A 13,419-nucleotide genomic window follows, 5' to 3' on the forward strand; every position below is an offset into this window, starting at 1 on the left:
ATGCTATCACTAGGAAGAATATATGATGAGAGATTAAGACTCAAGATGATGAGGCTCATGTGAAATTTAACGATGTACTTAGATGATTATACCATTGGTGTAAATAATCAACTACCTAGTAGAAAGAAGTCGAACTGATTATTGAAAAGTAATTGATGAAAACATATTGATGATGTTTCATGCTATCATGGTAGGAAGATAATGATGTACATATGGTTCTTATAGTGATAAGGTATCCATACGATAGTAGCGATATGCAGAGGTATTATGATGTTATGTCAAGATATATTGACATATTCATTTACTAAGTGATGATAGGTATTTAATGTTCAATACTCATGATGGATATGATATGCATAACGTGGCATAGGAATTATGATGCTATAATATGAGGATTATTGACATGTGGTTCATTTATGAGAAGTCATGATATGTCTTTAATATAATTATGTTGATGGTATAACTGAAGCATGCGATAGTTCCGTACAAATCTATGACATGCATGAGCATGCAATTCCTTATTATTCATAATGTTGCAATTAACAAAGATGAACGTTCTTATGATGACATGCAAGAGTTGGCATGTGGATTATTTCCTATGATACTATGATGGTATGGTTAATGCATTGGATGCATATGATTCACATGGCTCCACAAATGGGCCGAGAGGGCCAGTTTATTTGATGATCTCGTGCGAGCCCATACACACGAGGGAGAATAAGTAACACCATATGGGCTGGGGACAAAACTCAATCAACACTACATATGCCAGTGGTTCCTTTGTCTTGTGTATAGCTCTTGATGGATAGCTCTAGAAGAGCTATGGGACCATCTTGACGAGGCTAAGTGCCTGATGTTCTAGGCTAGGTGCCTGTTATTGGATTGGGATGCCGAAGTCTGGAAGGGATGTAAAGGACTTCGATGCCTGGGGCTGTGCGCCTTAGTAGTTATGGAGGGAGTGGGCCAGCCTTGCGAGATGCTCGGGGTCATTGAGTACTGGACCGGATGCCTGCCTTGGGGCAGATGAGGTCTGAGTCAGGCGCGAGCCTTGGGGCCAGCCTTGGACTAGGATACAGACCGAGTCAGGCTTAGCCTGGTTCCGAAAGTGGGAAAAAGGACAGATATTCCTTGAGATTTCCCGGGGTGTTGGGGAGTTTCGATGCCTGCTGGTTATACTAGTTCAGCAGAGGGTGTTGGCAACAGGAAGTAAATAAAATAATAAATAATAAATAATAAAAATAATACATAATTCAACATAACTTCGGGACGAAGTTCCTTAAAGGGGGAGAGTATGTAATATCCCTCCCCTTAATAACAAATAATAAATAATAAGAATACTAAATAATAATATAATAATAAATAATAAATAATAAAAATAATTAATAATTAATAATAAAAATAATAAATAATAATAAATAAATCACTTAATAATAAATAATAAAAATAATAAATCATAAATGTTAAATAATAAATTATATTAAAAATATATACAAAGAAAATAAATAAAATTAATAAAAATAAAAATAGTAATAACCATACTAAAACTCTAAATAAGAATAAACAGAAATAAAACAAGAAAATTATCAAAAAGATGGAAATAAAACAAGAAAAGCTAAAAATCAAAAGAAAGTTGCATATAGACATTTGGAGTGTGTGCATGTGGTTCCCCTTCCAATGTTGTTCTATTTAATAGATGGTGAGGAAGATGAGAGGCATTCCTGCATTCCATCATTCCGAGATTCTATCTTGCATTCTCTTGGGAGAATGGAGTTCTAAGACTTAGGAGTCACTGGCAGTAGTACGTTGATTGAGGGCTCGGGGGTGGCCAGTTGTAGCAAATTCTTGCACAATTGAGCCTACGGTTGGGTGGAGAGTCGTCCCCAAAACCTTGTTGCGGTAAGCCTACTTCTACCAGAGGTAAACAGGGAAGCACTATTCATTAAATTTGAATTTAGTTAATTAATTACATGTTTATTTGGCTAGGTAAGTGCAACTCTTATTTAAATTTAATGTTAGTAAGTTAATTAGATATTTATTTTGGGCTGTTACAATTTCTCCAAGTCATGTTGAATTATGAAGATGATTTCAATCATCAAATTATGTTAGTCACTTTCTTAAATGATAAATCAATTTATGCATTTTTTGTTCCACTATATAGAAAGCATGGATTTTCACTGAATTTTAAAATATATTATTTTTGCAGAGAATCACTGGAATATATGTGCATGGCCACGACATGCGAAGCATTTACATGTCCATCATGTTCATGACAAAAGACATGAAATGATTATGACATTAATCGCTTTCAAAAGAAATTAACATTTATTTATTCATTGTGTAATTACTCTGAAAACTCTCATAATAATAAAAATATTTTTTTTTTGTTTGAAGGGGCTAAAAAGCCCCTTCTCCATGCCCTTAAGAATGAACCATGGTCATTCTTAAGGGTTTGTGCATCCTCTCTCTTTTTCCACTTCTTAGTGTTTACTTTTCCTTTTTTGTTACGTTTAAAAGTAGTTAGCATCATGATAAATTGATTTTAAGTTAATTTAACACCATGATAAATTGTTTAATTTAATGTTATTTTAATGTAATGTTTCATGATTGATGACATTTTGTGTTTTTCTTATGATTAACTATCAAAATGTTCGCTGATTGTCTATCATAATGTTTGTTGTTTGAGTTTTAATGTTTGTATTTACAATGAATATGTATGGCATGTTGATATGTATTGTTTGCTGATTGTCTATCATAATGTTTGTTGTTTGAGTTTTAATGTTTGTATTTACAATGAATATGTATGGCATGTTGATATGTATTGTTCGCTGATTGTCTATCACAATGTTTGTTGTTTGAGTTTTAGTGTTTGTATTTACAATGAATATCTCTGGCATGTTGATATGTATTGTTCGTTGATTGCCTATCACAATGTTTGTTGTTTGAGTTTTAGTGTTTGTATTTACAATGAATATGTCTGGCACGTTGATATGTATTGTTCGCTGATTGCCTATCACAATGTTTGTTGTTTGAGTTTTAGTGTTTACATTTACGATGAATATCTCTGGCATGTTGATATGTATTGTTCGTTGATTGCCTATCACAATGTTTGTTGTTTGAGTTTTAGTGTTTGTATTTACAATGAATATGTGTGGCATGTTGATATGTATTTTTAAATGTGTGTGCGTGTGTTTGTGTCCTTTAGCAATGACTATTTACAACATGTGTTTTCTGTGATGATTAAAATTTGATGTGTGATATGTGTATATTTGCAATATTTTGTGTGTAGTGATCAAAATTTGATGGGTGATATTTGTATGTTTTTGTATTTGCAATATTATTTGTGTATGGTGATCAAAATTTGATGTGTATTCATGATTGTAACAATGCTTCTAGTTTTAGTTTCATTTCTATGGTTGTGTATTTACAATGATTGTGTATGGCATTTGGATATGTACTTTGGAATGCGTGTGAAATTTTCTTTGCCAATGCTTAGTATCTTCATGTGCTTGTATCTTATGCATTTGCAATATTTTCAGGGTGTAATTGATATGTGATGTTTCTATGTTTGTGTATGCTTGTATTTTGATGTGTATTCATGATTGTAGAAATGTTTGTGGTTTTAGTTTCATTTGTATGGTTGTGTATTTACAATGATTGTGTATGACATTTGGATATGTACTTTGGAATGAGTGTGAAATTTCATTTGGCAAAGCGTAGTATCTCCATGTGCTTGTATCTTATGCATTTACAACATTTTTAGGGTGCAATTGATATGTGATGTTTCTATGTTTGTGTATGCTTGTCTTTTGATGTGTATTCATGATTGTAGCAATGTTTGTGGTTTTAGTTGCATTTGTATGGTTGTGTATTTACAATGATTGTGTATGACATTTGGATATGTACTTTAAAATGAATGTGTGTGAAATTTCATTTGGCAATGCTTAGTATCTCCATGTGCTTGTATCTTATGCATTTACAATATTTTTAGGGTGTAATTGATATGTGATGTTTCTATGTTTGTGTATGCTTGTATTTTGATGTGTATTCATGATTGTAGCAATGTTTGTGGTTTTAGTTGCATTTGTATAGTTGTGTATTTACAATGATTGTGCATGACATTTGGATATGTACTTTAGAATAAATGTGTGTGAAATTTCATTTGGCAATGCGTAGTATCTCCATGTGCTTGTATCTTATGCATTTACAATATTTTTAGGTTGCAATTGATATGTGATCATGTTTCTATATGGTTGTCTTTTGAGTTTGATTTGCATGTAGTATTTCCAATATTATTGTATGACATGTACTTTGAAGTGTGTGTGAATTTATTTTTTCAATGCTTAGTGCCTACATGGGCTTGTTGTTTATGCATTTACAACATTTTTGTGCTTGGCATCTAGTGTTTGTATGTTTGACAATTTTTGGGATTTGTGTATTTACAATTCCTTTGTTTGTAATGATTAAAATTATGATGCTTATTTTTTTGTAAGTTTTTATGTTTGCAAAATTTGATATGTAGTCATGTATTAATGGAAATTAGATGTGCATTGATGATAGTGTATAATGTTTATTACTTGGTTTCCTTTATATCTATGTATTTAGAATGAATGTGGATGGCATATTGTATGTAATTTAAAATAAAAGGTGGGGTTTGGGGAGTGATGAGTGTAGTGTAATTATAGGCTAGAAGTGAGGGGGGAGGCCAGATGAGCTTCCACCTTCACGTGGTTGGCCTCGTTAGTAGAGAATTTATGATTCTTGAAGCTAAGAGAAGCTCTCTATGTAAATACACACATACAAGCATTAGAGCCCAATTTTTATCATTCCTCCACCATATATATATATGGAAAATGATAATATTTGATGCTTAATGTTTTTATGTTTATGTATGATATTATGTACTTGTATTTGAATGAATGTAATTGTTTTCTATTTGAATAATTGTATTTGTATAATTTTATTATTTAATTGATTTTAAATTATTATAAATCGCTTCTATTACATCAATCTGTGTTTATATAATTGTATTTAATTTATATTTTTATTTATATAATTTTGTATTTCATTTGTAAATCGAATATAATAAAATTATTCAAACTTAATTTAATTTAATATCAATAAAATATTTATTTATATATATATATATATATATATATATATATAGCTTTATATAATATTTAAATATTTAATATAACTATGTATATATATATTTAAATATTTAACAAACACATATAATTTTATAAAGATTAAAATTTAAATATTTAATTATTTAAATTTAAATATATAATGTTCAATATATTTGTTAAAAAAATATTTAAAATAAAAATAGATTAAAATTTAAATATTTAATAATATAAAGTTAAATATATAATGTTTAATATATTTGTTAAAAAAATATTTAAATTAAAAATATTAACCATATATTTGATTATATTCTTAATATATTTAAAAGTTATATTGCTAAATAAAATTTATTTATATTCTTAATATATTTAAAAGTTATATTGTTAAACAAAATTTGTTTATATTGTGGAAAAATTATATTGATTTATTATAATATTTTTTATACTAATTTATATTTGATATTAATAAAATATTTGTTATGTAAAATATTTTTTATACTAATAATATTTTTTATACGCCGAAGCTCTTCGTATTAAAATATTTGTTATTTAAATTTTATATATATTTTAAAAATCTATAATATATTTTGTTTATGAATATATAACAAATATTTAATTTAATGTATATATTATATTATTTATATATTTTTAATTTTAAAAATCTATAATATATTTTGTTTATGCATATATAACAAATATTTAATTTAATTTACATATTATATTATTTATATATTTTTAATATTTATATATATTATGTATTTATATATTTTTAAAAAATTTATATATATTATGTATTTATATATTTTTAAAAATTATAAATGTATTAATATTTATTATTTATTAGGTTTATTAAAAGTAATATTATATAATTAGTTATATAACTTAAAAAAGAAAAAATTAACCCAATAAATACGATCTAACCCCTTCACGCTTTTCTTGAATACACTTCACGAAATATTAATTACTTATATAACAATTAGAAAAAATTATTAATAATAAAATTTTATATTAGGAAAGAATAAAGTATATATATATATATATATATATATATATATATATATATATATATTATATTATTATAATTTTAATCAAAATATATATATACATATATGAAAAATTATATATTTGATTAAAATATGATATTTTAAATTTATATTGATTGGATTAAGTTTACTACCTAAAAGAGAAGGACTTGATACGAATTCCAGTTAGGGTTTAAAATAGGGAGCAACAGAAGCGAGCTGGTAACAATGGAGGGGCAAACAGGAGGGAGTTCCACTCCCTCCTATAGTAACGTAGTATCAAGCAGAAGCAAGGAGGCGAGTTTGAACGGATTCATGAAACCTCTGGAGGCAGGAAAAAAGAAGACAAACACAAAAAATCCAAAAAGCAGCAAATCCGATGAACAGGAAGAGACTCACGGGGCAGTCAGGAGGGAGGAGAGACCAGGGGACAATAGTCAGAGAACCAAGTACAAATCTGCAACGGGACCCTGTAAACCCATGTCAACCATTAAACCCCGGGTGGTCTTAAATGATCCTGCACTACAGGTGCACAGAGATCACATGGCGACTTACGCAGTTATATGCAAGTTTATGGGTATATGGCCTACACAGAAGAATCTGTACACATGGATAAGAAACAACTGGAAACCAAAGGGAGAAATAAATCTACATCTAGGGTCCAAGGGTTTCTTCACTGTGGTTTTCACTAACCTAGAGGACAAAGATAGAGTGTTCGAAGGAGGACCCTACTTCTATGTCGCTACAGGCCTATACATGCGACCTTGGGTGATGAACTTTGTCCCGGAACGAGAAACGTTCACATCGGTCCCGGTATGGATAAGACTATACTCCTTACCTCTAGATTATTGGCTGCCTAATCCTTAAAAGCTATAGGCAATAAATTAGGGCATTTTCTAAAAATATCAGAGGCAACTATGCGAGGTAAATATACCTCCTTCGCCCGCATATGTGTGAAAATGGACCTATCGGGAGCACTTCCGGATGAAGTTGTTCTAGAAGTATATGATGAAGAATGGGTACAGGCGGTGGACTATGAACATGTCCCATTCAGATGCCGTAAATGTCATGAACATGGGCACCTCTTTAGAGATTGCCCATAAAACAAAATGGAGGATAATCCGAGAACCAACACAGGCAAAGATCCTGAAGGATTCACCAAGATGGGAGGTAGAGGGAAAGGAGGGGGAAGAAAGTACCAAAAGAAACCTAGTGAGAACAAGCTACCAAGTCGTAACAGTTTCGAGATTTTAGAAGGAGGAGGGAACAATGGAAAGGACAATGCACCCGAGATCAATCCCACAGAGAAGGAAAAAGAGGACAACATGGAAATCATACATGAAAATAGCGAACAAAAGGAGAATCTACCAAGCACTATGGAACTTGGCAGGGACCATGAGATGACCCCAAGTGAAGTTGGGACGGAGGACCACAAACTACAGGAGATTCTTGAGAGGGAGAATCTTGATCTAGAAAAGTTCCTAGACCAGGGAACCAACAAAGGGATTGACTCTCTACCACAAGAGGAGTTTGACAAAGTACAACAACTCTTCCTCTGGAGATCTCAAACGAAGGCTACTGGAGTCAAAAGGAACCATGATAGCCATGAGAACAGAGGGGTCAAATCAATGGAGGAAGCATCAGGACACTCTACCAAGAACCCAGGTAAGAAAAGAGGAAGGAAGAGACGAAATGAGTTGCTGAAAGAGTGTGGGAAACTCATGATCAACTCAGGCAAGATGAAATATCTCACCAGTTACTCATTTACAAACCCATCATTATGAAGCTCTCAACCTGGAATATTAGGGGTCTAGGAAGTAAAAGAAAACAAAGAAATCTCAGCAATAAAATAAAAGAAGAAAACCCAGATATGGTGTTTATACAGGAAACAAAATGTTCAATAGACAAAATCCGGGAGATACACAACAAATGGGTTATTAAATATGAGTACCTAGAAGTCAAAGCTAATAATACAACGGGTGGGATTCTCACTCTTTGGAATCCTCATAAATTTGGAATTCTGGATGCTTCACCTTTCAATGGTTATCCAACCTTTGGGTGACAAGGAAATCTATATGATCACAAATGTCTATGGTCCTCAAAAACCTAAAAACAAGCTCAGGCTTCTCACTTCACTGGAGGAACTGAGAGAGACACCCGGTAATGCCTTGGATTCTGGGAGGAGACTTCAACATGATCAGATCTCTCACAAAAAAAAAGGAGGGACCAGAACACTAGGCAGAGACTCCATTGCATTCCAGAACTTCCGAATCAACATGAGGCTAGTGGACACGGAAACAGTAAATGGTACCTTCACATGGAACAATAAGAGGGGAGGAGCTTCCCAAGTTGCCTCGAAACTAGACAGATTCATCATCTTGGAGGACCTCTTTCTCACTGGCCTTAACTTGAATGCTTTCATCCTTCCTTTCGGAGGATCGAACCACTAGCCTATTCACCTAGAAGCTTCATTTATTGGCACTCCGAGGAACAGACCTTTCAGGTTCGAGAATGTTTGGCTTACTCACCCTGACTTCATCACCAATATTGGTAAATGGTGGACGGAAGACTTGCCCATTCAAGGCACGAAAATGTTCCTTTTGCAATAGAGACTCAAACACATCAAGCTCAGACTTAAAGAATGGAACAAAAATGAGTTTGGCAACATTTTTAAAGCCAAAAGAGAAGTGGAACAAAAATTACAAAAAATTAACCAAATTCTCATCAAAGAAGGCTTCACTGAGGAGAGGAAAATGCATGTTGACTCTCTCCAATAGGAATGGGACAACAGATGTTAGCAGGAAGAAATCTTCTGGAGACAGAAATCAAGAGTGCAATGGATTAAAGAAGGAGAAAGAAATACAAGGTTTTTTCACAAATCTACCATGGAACATAGGGCACATAATCGGATTACAAAACTCTTAGATCCTCAAGGGAAAGAGTTGAGCACGCACAAAGATATAGAATCCATTCTGGTACAACATTTTCAAAACATTGCAGAGGAGCCTATCTTAGACAGATCTCTATTTATTAAAAGCTTCACTCAGCACATTCCAAAATTGGTGACCAGGGAAGACAATTATAATCTCAACAGGCCAGTGAGGGAAGAGGAGGTCAATGAAGTAATCAAAGAGATGCACAATGGGAAAGCTCCAGGCCCGGATGGTTTCAATGTAGACTTCTTCAAGGCATGCTAGGAAATAGTCAAACATGACATCCTTGAGGTGGTGGAGGATTCGAGAAATTCAAAAACAACTCTAAAAGCGCTAAATGCCTCCTTCATAGCCCTAATCCCTAAGAAGGAAAAGGCTATGACACAAGATCGATTCAGGCCCATAGCTTTATGCAATATACAAAATCATTTCTAAAGTAATTGCAAAGAGACTCAAGCCCCTTCTTCTAACACTCGTGTCTGAAGAGCAAACTAGATATGTGGAAGGAAGGCAAATTCTCAATAACATCATTCAAGCTCACGAAGTGGTGCACTCTCTCAAGAATAATAAGCAAGCAGGTATGATCATACAACTTGACCTAGCGAAAGCTTATGATAAGCTAAGCTGGTCATACATCAGGGATGTACTAAAAGCGTATGGCTTCAACCATAATTGGATAAGGTGGGTTATGGCTCTGGTTACCTCTGCTAGCTTTTCAATCCTTCTCAATGGCTCTCCATCCAGGTCCTTTCGGCCTTCGAGAGGTCTCAGGCAAGGAGATCCGCTCTCCCCCTTTCTCTTTATCCTTATGATGGAATGATTAGGCAAAGTGATCAATTCAGCGAAGGCGGAAGGAAGAATCCAGGGTCTCAAGCTAACCCAGGATGGAGACACATTGACTCATCAACAATTTGTAGATGACACCATGCTGCAGGGCACACCCACGGTCAAGGAAGCCAAAGCTTTCAAACAAATTCTGCATGATTTTGCTATGGCTGCTGGCACAGAGGTAAGCCTCACAAAATCAAAAGTTTTCTTTTTCAACACTAATATTGCTATTCAGATAAATCTCTCCAGAATTCTCGGCTTTCAAAGAGATCATCTTCCCTCCAAATATCTGGGAATACCTCTCACTGACAAACCTCTAAGCAAGGAAGTTTGGGAGCCAATGACTAATAAACTGAAGGACAAAGTCAGTAAATGGACAAGTAGATCTTTGAATTTAGCAGGCAAGCTAGTTCTCACAAAGGCGGTCCTGCAAACCATTCCAATCTACATGTTTTCGGCTCTTCATGTCCCAAAAGGAGTTTTACAACAAATCAGGAATATTCAAAGAGATTTTCTTTGGGGTAAAGGGGAAGAAAAAAAGAAATGGGCTCTGGTAGCTTGGCACAAGCTATGCAAACCCAAAACACATGGGGGTTTGGGTCTCCATGACCCGGAAACTCTCAACACAATTTTGGGGGCAAAACTTTGGTGGAGATGGCTAAAGGAAACGAGAAACCCATGGGCCAAGCTCTGGAAACAGAAATATGTGAAGAACTGGAAAGAAAGGGACCACATTCGAATGACAGGACACATCAGGGGCCCCCATATTTGGAACAATGCTTGGGAGAACAGAGCCTTAGTTCAGAAACATAGTTTCTGGGAGATCAGAAATGGGAACCTAGCCTGGTTTTGGGAGGATAACTGGCAGCAGGAACCTAACCTATGCAGAGAAGGATTGGACATTCTCAAATATGATACTGTCAACAAAGGGCTGCAAAAGGTAAGTGACTATTGGGAAAATCTTAGAAAGAAAGGTTTTGCTGGACCATCTAGATGCCAGTTATGTGGTCTTCATGAAGAAACGATGGATCACCTTCTCAACCTCTGCACATTCACCTCAACCTTATGGAACTGGGTTGCCTCAATCTTCAGGCAAACTGATAGCGATGAAAATGACATCACTAAAACTTTAAAGAATTGGAGCAAAAACTTATCTGAAAATGAGACAGTCAACATAGCCTGGACTCTGATTCTAGGCTTTTTGATCTAGGATGTTTGGAAAGAGCGCAACAACAGAATTTTCAATGATAAATCTGGCTCAACCCAAAGCATCATAGCTTAGCTCTTAAGACAGCTCAAAGAAACTGTAAATACCCTTCTGAAGCAACCTCCCGAGAATCCTCCTTCTCACCAGGATGCTCACATTATTTTGCTTTTGGGCCTCCAGAAGCTAGTCCCCCAGCGCACAAATAGGATTGCAACACACACTACAGTGGGGAAGGCTTACTGGCAATCGCCCGCCCCTGAATTTTTGAGATTCAATATAGATGGAGCCTCAAAAGGAAACCCGGGGGCTGCAGGTTACGGTGGAGTTATAAGAGATGACAAGGGAAATATAAAAGTCATCTTTCATAGTCATTTAGGGAATGCCACCAACAATATGGCGGAACTAATGGCCATAGAGCATTGCTTAGAGATACTGATGGATCTCAATATGCATAACACAATCATATAGGCAGACTCTAAATTAACAATTAATTCTGTCAAAAAAATAGTAAATGGCTCAGCACCAGAAAAAGTCTCAAACCACTGGAGACTTTTGCAGGTCTATCATCGTATTCAATCACATCTAAGAATCTTGAGAACTCTCAATTTTTTTCATGTATGCATAAATGCCAACAGATTAGCAGATCGACTGGCGAATGAGGGGGTGCTCTGTAAAAGAGATAACAGTAAATGTATGTGGGAGTTAGCACCCGCAGGGAAACTGCGTGAGGACTGCCACATTCTGGCAAGCGCAGACAGGGAACATTATCATAGTATGAAGGAGAAGCAGCAATTTGGAAATTAAGATGATGGAGGATAAGGGTTCAACAAGCAGAAGACCTCAAAATTGATGTGATTGGGTCTCCTAGATGGATGGAAGGAAGCAAAGAAAGAGTGGGATGCTTTTTCGAGGAAAACAGAGTTTTAGAGGTTTAGTAGTTTTCGGGCGTCCCCAATCCCCTAAGCGGTATTTTAAGGTTTGTCCCCGATGCCACTCATCAATCAACATGTGGTTGAGGGAGGAGAGAGGAAACCACCTATATCAGGCAGGTTTTCCTCGTGCTTCTTCTCCGCCCGATATTCTCCTCAATCGTCGGATCCCGCTTGTGAAGATCTATGACCACGGTTCATCGAGCTAGTTGGCGGTGTTAACCTCCGGGCTAATCGCGATCTTGGTTTTTGGGCGGTGAAAAAGCCCAGGAGTTATATCCCAGGGCAGACCCGATTGGACTCTAGAGATGGTTTTGAAATCTTTTCAGGTCCGTTGTGTTAGATAAAAGGTGTGCTAGTTGAGCTCCCGATTTTGCCCCTACCATGTGATCTTTGGAAACAGATCCTACGGTCGTCGATGGTTGGAGAGTATTGTGGGCCCTAGGCCCGGTTTTCGAAGCTTTGACTCGGTTTCTTAAGTTTGGAGGGGCCTGGTTGTTCCTGTAGGCCTCAGTGCCGAGGATTGTAACATATATTTGTAACTTTTTAGTAAATGAATGAGAAGAAAACACTCTTGCTGTAGCAAAAAAAGGATATTTTAAATTTATATTATTTATCTATATTTATTGTTCATATAAAATATTTATTTAAAAAAAAAAAAACTATTTAAATTTAAATTACGGTTACAAATAATAAAATAATGTTTATTATTTAATGTTTATAAATGTGTTTATTTATATATGAATAATTAAAATTCAATATTTTGCATTTATATTATATTTTTAATGATTATATAGATATAATTAAATTTAAAGCTTTTTTATGCCTATTAAAATTTGAATTTGAATTTCATATATATAATTTAATGTTTATATATAGATATATAGATATAAATATATAAAACAAATATTTGTATTTATTTAATGTTTGTATATTTATATTCGAATGGGGTGTTCTAATGTCAAAGTGAACATAAAAACGTAAACATTCAATACACAAGTTATCACTTGATTACGTAGCACACATTTCATCACTCACTAAGCATGGGGGAGGGGGAAGCCAACTAACAACAAATATGAACGCATCACCCACCTATAAGGGAGGGTGACATTGCAGTTGCCATGCGTAGAGTCACACACAGACATTCTCCCCACCAGGTGATTTTACTTTGCAAAGTTAGCATTGATGCACTCTACTGGCAGAATGAATCCAACAAGGTTACCATTTTCATATCAGAGATATAAATCCATGAAATAATGGTGTCAGGCCAATAAGGGAAACTAGATCACCGTCTCTATTATGGTAGCCCTGCAAGTTAAAGGACCAAGCCCCATGGTCTAGTCCCGGTGAACTCCCTCATCGTTGATACTCCTCAAA

The sequence above is a fragment of the Pinus tabuliformis genome, chromosome X (assembly GCF_031772625.1).
Source record: "Pinus tabuliformis cultivar Carrire ecotype Pingquan chromosome X, CPIR1, whole genome shotgun sequence".
Classification (NCBI taxonomy): Eukaryota; Viridiplantae; Streptophyta; class Pinopsida; order Pinales; family Pinaceae; genus Pinus; species Pinus tabuliformis.